The sequence below is a fragment of the Eleutherodactylus coqui genome, chromosome 12, assembly GCF_035609145.1.
Source record: "Eleutherodactylus coqui strain aEleCoq1 chromosome 12, aEleCoq1.hap1, whole genome shotgun sequence".
NCBI lineage: Eukaryota > Metazoa > Chordata > Amphibia > Anura > Eleutherodactylidae > Eleutherodactylus > Eleutherodactylus coqui.
The window spans coordinates 75,537,203-75,546,574 of NC_089848.1; positions in this window are offsets into that span (position 1 = coordinate 75,537,203).

Below are 9,372 nucleotides of genomic sequence, written 5' to 3' on the forward strand. Positions count from 1 at the left end.
TCTCTGCATACAGCTCTTGAGGCTCATTTACATGCAAATGAAGGTAATAAGCTGCTAATAGGCATTAGTGCCCATTAGCAGCTTATGCAAAATGATCGCTCAAAATCTCATTCTCCCTATCTTTTGAACAAATTTTGAGCGACCATATTTGCGTGTAAACGGGCCTTAAGTTTTAATTAATTACTCCAGTACATTCCAGGAACACAATCCCATAACTTTTAGCATGTGATCACTACGACCAATCACTGGCCTTAGTTGTACCAATACTGAGACCTTGGGATTAATTACATGATCACATTGCAAGAAAATGAGCAGGGGACTGGAGCAGCAGGGGGGAGTGAAAGAGGTACAAGAGTTTTTTTTATTTTACTGCATTAAAGGGGTCAATATTGAGTGGGGGCATTATTAGTAAAGAGGGCCATTAAGGAGCATTATTAATTTAGGGGCATATGAGGGCTTTAATAACGGAACGAGAGCATGCAAAGATATTATTATTGAGCTGGGCCAATATTAATGAAGGGGGCATACAGGGGCATTATTACTGAAGTGGCATCTGGGGACTTTAAAGGGAACCCATTATTACCTTTGAGCCCCATAGGCTACATTATGAGGCTCAGAGATGAGGGAATGGGGAGTTCGGGGAGCTGAATTGCATAATCAGTGGGTACCCCACAAAGTTGGCACCTGCACACAGTATGACTCTTCTCAAACTACTCTGCCAGTCATCCCTATATAGGAGCACGCACAGAGCCATCTGAACAGAGACACGTTGTGTGGCCATGCCAACTTTGCAGGGACACAATGCTGGAATGGGGGGCCAGGTGAGTATGAAACATACCTCCCCTGATTCCCTGTTCCCTCATCTTTGAGCCCTATAAGGTCATTTATGGGGCTCAAAGGTAATGACAGTGCCCCTTTAATAATATGCGAGTGTATTACCACTGAGTGGGGCCACTATTACTGAGAAAGTGGAGGCACTATTACTCTGAGGGGCTTACTGAGGGACAATAATGGGCACTATTACTTTAGGGGGACACAAAAGGCAGGGCTAAGCATAAAGGGGTGTGCCACAAGAAGTGTCCCTCTTTTTGTTGGGAGGTATGGATCGTCGGAACTTCATGCCTAAAGCGGCAGGATATCTTAATGATTGCATAGAGCCTTAAAACATAGCGGATACCCGATAGCTCTAGGGAGATAAAGAGACGTAAAATAAAGATGATCCGACCAATTAGGCACCCGACTATAAACTAATAAAATAGAAATGACGGTGCTTAACTTTATTGCATTTCCTTTCAATGATCTGTAGAATCACATTCTTGTAAGGCTTCACTTGACACGGGATAATGCCGCTAATGCTGGAGGATCTTTTATGGGCTTTTTTGCGGGAAGGTTGAGTTTTCAGACAACTGATTATGCAGTCATCCCTCTCTTCCCAATGGTTAATGTTCGGCTACTCGGCACGGCGTACTCGCTCTCTAGCTAGACTCCAGCTCATTTACGTTTATCATCTTTAAGTTCCTCCATCTTTTATTAGTACAATCCTTCAGGCAACATTCAAATAAAGTGACGTTTTCAGTTTCGCGATCAGCTAATCTTCACAAGTTAATCCCTTGGCTATTCGTGTTTACGGCCTCTCTATCTCCAACCACCTTCTGCGTTCACAAGAACAGGGTAAAGGTTACTGCTACTTTATGCTTGTTATACTAATTTGGTGCTTGATAAGGACTTAGAGTATACAAAGATAATATCTGAAATCATATATAATGAGCCTTAACCGTTTAAAGACCAAAGTGGTTCAGTCCTAAAGAACCAGACTTTTTTTTTTGCGTTTTTTTTTTTTTTTACGCTTTTGGCAGTTTCATGGCCATATTCTTTTTTTCGTGGGCTGGCAAAATTAATTTTGGTGTTTTTTTTTGTTTGGCTGTTTTTCCTTTTTTTTTTTTCGTGACACGTAGGGCTATTTTATATGACTTTTTTTTGTTTTATTGGCATTAATTTGTTTAAAAAGTTTTAAAAATCTATTTTTATTTTGAAAATTAGTATATTTATACTAAAATAGAGTAAAGGAATGGGATTTTTGAAATATATTTGAATTTTATTCTGTAATTTTAATTTTTTAGCTTATTTTTATAACTTTTTATTTTTTTTAACATTAATGTCCCCATCATATAAGACCCCTGGGAATTTTTTTTTCCGATTTCACAGTTTACCACTGTAATTGCGACATGAATAGGAGGCCCAGTTACAGAGGAAAACATTCCCTTATAGTGACATTAGTCACTGGCACAGCTGGGTTGGGGTCTGCTAAGACCCAGCATCTCTGCTATGCTGGAGTCATCAGGGATCACATGATCGCTAGGTCCAGTAGAGAGAACAGTATTGCTGCTTCCTCTATTCACTACATGGCACTCAAGGGTTTTGTTTTGCATGATTGGACGAAGCGAAACCATTAGCATAATTTCAATGGCTTCGTTTTCACTATCGGCATTCTCGCGCTTTGATACTATGTGCGAAAAAGATTAGGCAGGACTAATCTTCACGCCTTTTAAAAAAGACTTGTGCGCACTCCATAGCAGCGAGTGTATTACTGCATGCGCCCATGTGTTTTTGCCCAAGGACCCAGAATGGAGAGCTGTTCAGTAAGAGCAAATCCCATTTTGGTAGACCTTCTGTCCTGGTATTACAAGACGGTCATTCATATAAAGGGCCATCTTGTAATATTACATGTCACCTTCATTGGCCGCAGCTTTCCCTTGTAAGATTGGTACTTCTGGGGCTCCCACTGAAATGAATGGAGTGATCCCCATTCTCATCCGGCTAGGTGATGACGCGGAATCCGCAACTACTCCCCAATGTTCATTGAGGACAGGCCTTGGATCAGACGGTTTCCATTGACTTCAATGAAAGCCGTCCGTGCGGAATCCGCACACAAATGGAGCATGCTGCAATTTTTTCTCCACGAGCGGAAAATGCAGTTGATTTCCGCTTGGGTGGAGGAAGCGGCGGATCTCCATAGTAAGTAATGGGCAGTATTTGCTGCGGATTCGCGGTGCGGACGCCAACCGTAGATTCTGGAGCAAATATTCGCCTGTGAGCGGGAGCCCTAATAGTGGTATAGAGTCATCCGGTAACAATACTTATTGGGCAAATGCACAAAACACTGAAAATCATCAACAACCAATGGGCATGCTCTTCCAGTTGTAACCCATTCTGCACTTCCATGGCGCAGCGAACATAGGACCACTGACCCGATGTCTCAGATTTAGGTGAAAAAGATGGAGATTCTGGGCAGGAAGAAAAAGTTACCTGAAATGATCAGAGAATCCAAGTAAGGGTGCCTTCACACTTGCAATCGCAACATCACAGCATTTTTTTACATGAATGTCAGCACGACTCTGCAATGTTAAAAACTAGAGATGAGCGAGCGTACTCGCTAAGGCAAATTATTCGAGCGAGTATTGCCATTTTCGAGTACATGCCCGCTCGTCTCAAAAGATTCGGGGGCCGGCGGGGTGCGGGGGGAGGCGGGGGAGAGCGGGGAGGAAAGGGGGGAGATCTCTCTCTCCCCCCCGCTCCCCCATGCTCACTTCTGCAACTCACCACTCACCCCCGCTGGCCCCTGAATCTTTTGAGACGAGCGGGCATGTACTCGAAAATGGCAATACTCGCTCGAATAATTTGCCTTAGCGAGTACGCTCGCTCATCTCTATTAAAAACACATTGCCAAAAACAATCTCAAAAATTAAAAAAACGCAGCAATATCGCAATCACAAGTGTGAAGACACCCTTAGGCGATCTGCGTCGGAACCTCCGGCCAGTGCTTCCGTCACACATGTGGCTGAAAGTACTGGAAGAACAGTTCTGCATGCAGTGCTTTTACTTCCATCCAAAAGCCGTCTAGCTGGGCAGAAAGCGGGCCGACCCCTTTATAGTCAATGGGGTCCATCCAGCGCCGTTTGGGTTCATCCTGAGACCGAACCGTTCGGCCACAGAGATCCCCATTTCCTGCTCCCTGGACAAAGCAGGAAAGCGGAATCCCTAACGCCGATGTGAAACCACCCTAAGAGAATGATGAATGTACTGTGATAACAGCAGGATCCTGTCCACATTCTTCTCCATCCGCTCCTACAATTGTCAATATTACTAATACTGAGTCATTTACTAGACACATAGCTAAACACTAAATGACCTTATTACACCCGATAGCCTGTTAGACTTACGCCATGGGCAACGGCGGTAACAGTGAGTCACCCCCAAGGGACTCTGGTACAACTACTATTGGGCAGCACATGAATGCCCGTCTGTGTGCTGCCCACTATACACAGACACTTTCATGGGCATGCCTGTCTTATTGTTTGTACGTGAAACAGACAGGAATAGGAGATGCCATGAGTTTTTACATGGAGACCACCGGTCCGCATAGACGATGTTCACGTGCATAGCCCGATAGGCTAGAATTGTCCTTGTGCTGTCCGTGGAATTACATGGACAGCACACAGCTGGAAAATACGTGCGCCTAGCTAGCCAAAAGCTTCCTTCACACAAGCGTATACTTATTTGCGCATGCCTCAGCGCAACCTTTTTACACACTAAACGATGCTTTTTTGCACGCGCATCAGCGTATTCTACTGTACATTTTGTGCCCGCATGGCATGTTAATTAGTGTGCGGCAAAAAAAGACACGCTGATTGAAATGGCTAACTAGTCTAATAAGTTCCAGATGTGTTCTTTTTCCAGCTGAATTATGCAGCATATTATGCATCTCCGTTAGTATATTGCGCACATTTGCGCACCCCCCTATTGATTTCTATGCGGACCTTTGGTGCGCAAATGTGCAGGAAAATAGAGCATGCTGCGTTTTTGTTGTATGACCGAAATGCGCAGGAGAAATATGCGCATGTGAACAAACCCACGGAAATCTATAGTACTATTCTCTGCATATTGAGCGCGCAAATACGTCCGCGTGAAAGGGCTAAAGCTGAAGATTTCCACTGGAGAGTTGTACTTTGAGAAAAAAAATGTGCGTGTTTGACAAAAGCAAACATTTGGTTGGTTCTAGGGAGTGTATGCATTTATAATGTAGGTTTGTGACATGTCATGGAAGGATAAATAAAGTAAGCGGGCTGAAATGTTGCGCTGGGTGCATAAAAGCAAAGGCTTTACAGATATCCTGAGAGTGCTGCATAGTTCTTGAGAGATAGATAGATAGATAGATAGATATGAGATAGATAGATAGATAGATAGATAGATAGATAGATATGAGATAGATAGAAAAATAGATATGAGATAGATAGATAGAGAGAAGGATAGAAGGATAGATATGAGATAGATAGATAGAAGGATAGATAGATGGATAGATAGCTATGAGATAGATAGATAGATAGATAGATAGATAGATAGATAGATAGATAGATAGATATGAGATAGATAGATAGATAGATAGATAGATAGATAGATAGATAGATAGATATGAGATAGATAGAAAAATAGATATGAGATAGATAGAAAAATAGATATGAGATAGATAGATAGATAAAAGGATAGATATGAGATAGATAGATAGACAGAAGGATAGAAGGATAGATATGAGATAGATAGATAGATAGATAGAAGGATAGATATGAGATAGATAGATAGAAGGATAGATATGAGATAAATAGATAGAAGGATAGATATGAGATAGATAGATAGATAGATAGATAGATAGATAGATAGATAGATAGATAGATATGAGATAGATAGGAGGATAGATAGATGGATAGATAGCTATACGATAGATAGATAAATAGATATGAGATAGATAGATAGAAAAATAGATATGAGATAGATAGATAGATAGATAGATAGATAGATAGATATGAGATAGATAGATAGATAGATAGATAGATAGATAGATAGATAGATATGAGATAGATAGATAGATAGACAGAAGGATAGAAGGATAGATATGCGATAGATAGCTAGATAGATATGGGATAGATAGATAGATGGATGGATAGATAGGTAGATATGAGATAGATAGATAGATAGATAGATAGATAGATAGATAGATATGAGATAGATAGATAGATAGATAGATAGATGGATGGAAGGATAGATATGAGATAGATAGATAGATAGATAGATAGATAGATAGATAGAAGGATAGATAGATGGATAGATAGCTATGAGATAGATAGATGGATAGATAGATAGATATGAGATAGATAGATAGAAAAATAGATATGAGATAGATAAATAGATAGATAGAAGGATAGATATGAGATAGATAGATAGACAGAAGGACAGATATGAGATAGATACATAGATAGATACATAGATAGATAGAAGGATAGATATGAGATAGATAGATAGAAGGATAGATATGAGATAGATAGATAGATAGATAGATAGATAGATAGATAGATAGAAGGATAGATATGAGATAGATAGATAGAAGGGGATAGATAGATGGATAGATAGCTATGAGATAGATAGATATGAGATAGATAGATAGATAGAAAAATAGATATGAGATAGATAGATAGATAGATAGAAGGAGAGATATGAGATAGATAGATATGAGATAGATAGATAGACAGAAGGATAGATATGAGATAGATAGATAGATGGAAGGATAGATATGAGATAGATAGATAGAAGGATAGATAGATGGATAGATAGCTATGAGATAGATAGATGGATAGATAGATAGATAGATAGATAGATAGATAGATAGATATGAGATAGATAGATAGAAAAATAGATATGAGATAGATAGATAGATAGATAGATAGATAGATGGAAGGAAGGATAGATATGAAATAGATAGATCGACAGAAGGATAGAAGGATAGATATGAGATAGATAGATATATATATAGAAGGATAGATATGAGATAGATAGATAGAAGGATAGATATGAGATAGATAGATAGATAGATAGATAGATAGATAGATAGATAGATAGATAGAAGGATAGAAGGATAGATATGAGATAGATAGATAGAAGGATAGATAGATGGATAGATAGCTATGAGATAGATAGATATGAGATAGATAGATAGAAAAATAGATATGAGATAGATATATAGATAGATAGATAGATAGAAGGATAGCTATGAGATAGATAGATATGAGATAGATAGATAGATAGACAGAAGGATAGATATGAGATAGATAGATAGATAGATATGAGATAGATAGATAGATAGATAGATAGATAGATAGAAGGATAGATATGAGATAGATAGATAGATAGATAGATAGATAGATAGATAGATAGATAGATAGATAGATAGATAGATATGAGATAGATATGAGATAGATAGATAGGAGATAGATATGAGATAGATAGATAGATAGATAGATATGAGCAAAATAGAGTAACCCCGTTCTTAATAAATTCCCCATCAGTGTGTTGAACCTAAAGGAGATAGATAATAGATGGATGAGCAGATGGTCAAATAGATTAGAAATAGACAGATATCAGCCTTAGAATGAGCTGCAGGTACATTTCTTCCCTTTCTGCCTTACTATAAGAGTGGCGCCGGCATCGTGCGCTCGTACATTACGCCTGTCAGCAGCCACTGGTATGGGACTGATTGTAATTTTTTCTCTGCAATCAATATTGCTGAAAACACTCCTCATTCTTTCTATTATTTGGCAAAACACATTTCTCACAGAGAATAGAAAATCTGCAGTGAATCCCGTCACCGGGCTGAGCCTCGGCTGATAAATCAATGTCTTTTTTTCTTTTTCCTGCCTCGAAAACTCTTGATTTCAGAATCCGCTAATTATAGTCCATGGAATGTTCTCATAAGCAGGGCGGGGAGGATTCATGTCACTGGAAATCCACGATACCTTATTTTACTTTGACTAAATCCGTTCAAAGTTCAGTAGTCAGAGCAGAAGTATGTTGTATGACAAATGCTCAGGGGCCGGTGATTCATTCTTTCTCTTCTTCGCCTTTAACAATTTGTTCTAGTGTTGGAATGCAGGAAAGAGAAGGGAACATCCAAACTTTCTCCAGGGTGTCAAAACTTTCTCTAAATGATCATTAGTGTCAAGTATCCTCCATATAGTGAAAGGATATAATAGTGCCTAATTCATTTAATTGTAATGACATCTGCTTTGTGTATCCTCGCTCGGGTCTTAGTATTCAGAGGGTATTAGTTTAATCACTCGGAATCTGCTTTTAAGAAAAACCATTAAGATGGCGTGTAATTGCTGCTCTGGACATAGTAAGCTTCTAGATAATCATTGGATTGGAAAGGTAATAGTGCTCTATAATGTGTCTGTTATTCTAAAGGATAAAGCGAGGACCAAAAACTTGTAAAACTGAGTGGCTGAGGACCTTTGTGTTTTTCCTATGCGCTTTGGAAATGGTTCAAACTCTTATAGAGCGGCAGTAGTTGTAGCCGCGGGGTGCCGTTTTTATGGCTTCTAATGATCGAGGTTGAAATATTCAACACACTTTTCTATTAAAGAGTAATAGAAGGGAAAGTCTAGGCAGAACTCATGCTGTCCTTTATGGGAAAATATAAAGTTTAGCTATATTAAGCAGTCTTAAATAGGTGCTAAATTTGAAAAAAAAAAAAAGCTTATAAAAGTGCAGTATATAAAAAGTGGTGCAAATGCCATTCACATGTATGTAAGTAAATGTCCCTGGAAGTCTTCAGAAGGGGAGATGTGTGACAAGCGTGTGCGTATGTGTACATTGGTGCGCACAAAACTGCGCACCCACATACGTGCACAAACACGTGTGAATGCAGGTCTGTGCAGCATAGCTTTCAATGGGGCCGTGGCTGCTGCCGGTGACCGCATTAAAAGCAATAGTATGCCGACACCTCTGCAGTGATTTTCAGGGAAGGGCTTGAAATATGAGACCTTCCCTTAAAATCAGCCAAGGTTTGTGTTAAAAAAAAAATAAATAAATAAATATATATATATATATATATATATATATATATATATATATATATATACTCACCTCCCTGACACTGCTGTCTAAATATACACAGCGAGGAGTAAAGAATCCCCTGCCACAGCTATCACAGCTATGACAGCTGTAGCAGAGGATTTCTTCATCTCTGTAGGGAGTCCCCTTGTCACGGAACACTGTGACACCACTGTCATAGTGGTATATATAGAGTGCATCAGCAGCATAAATATTTCATCCCACCTTGGGTCAGATCACTGAATCGCCAGTAGGAAGCCTCAAACCTATGGCTCCATAGAAAGTCCAATTATCAAAAGAGAAACTAGCAGCATATCCGGATGCAATAAAAATGATGTTTTAATATCCCATCACCACAGATAGCAGCACAGATGTTCAGTGACAATGGAACTCCCTGCAAGGCTAAAGAATTCCCCTGGCACAGCTGTGGCAGAG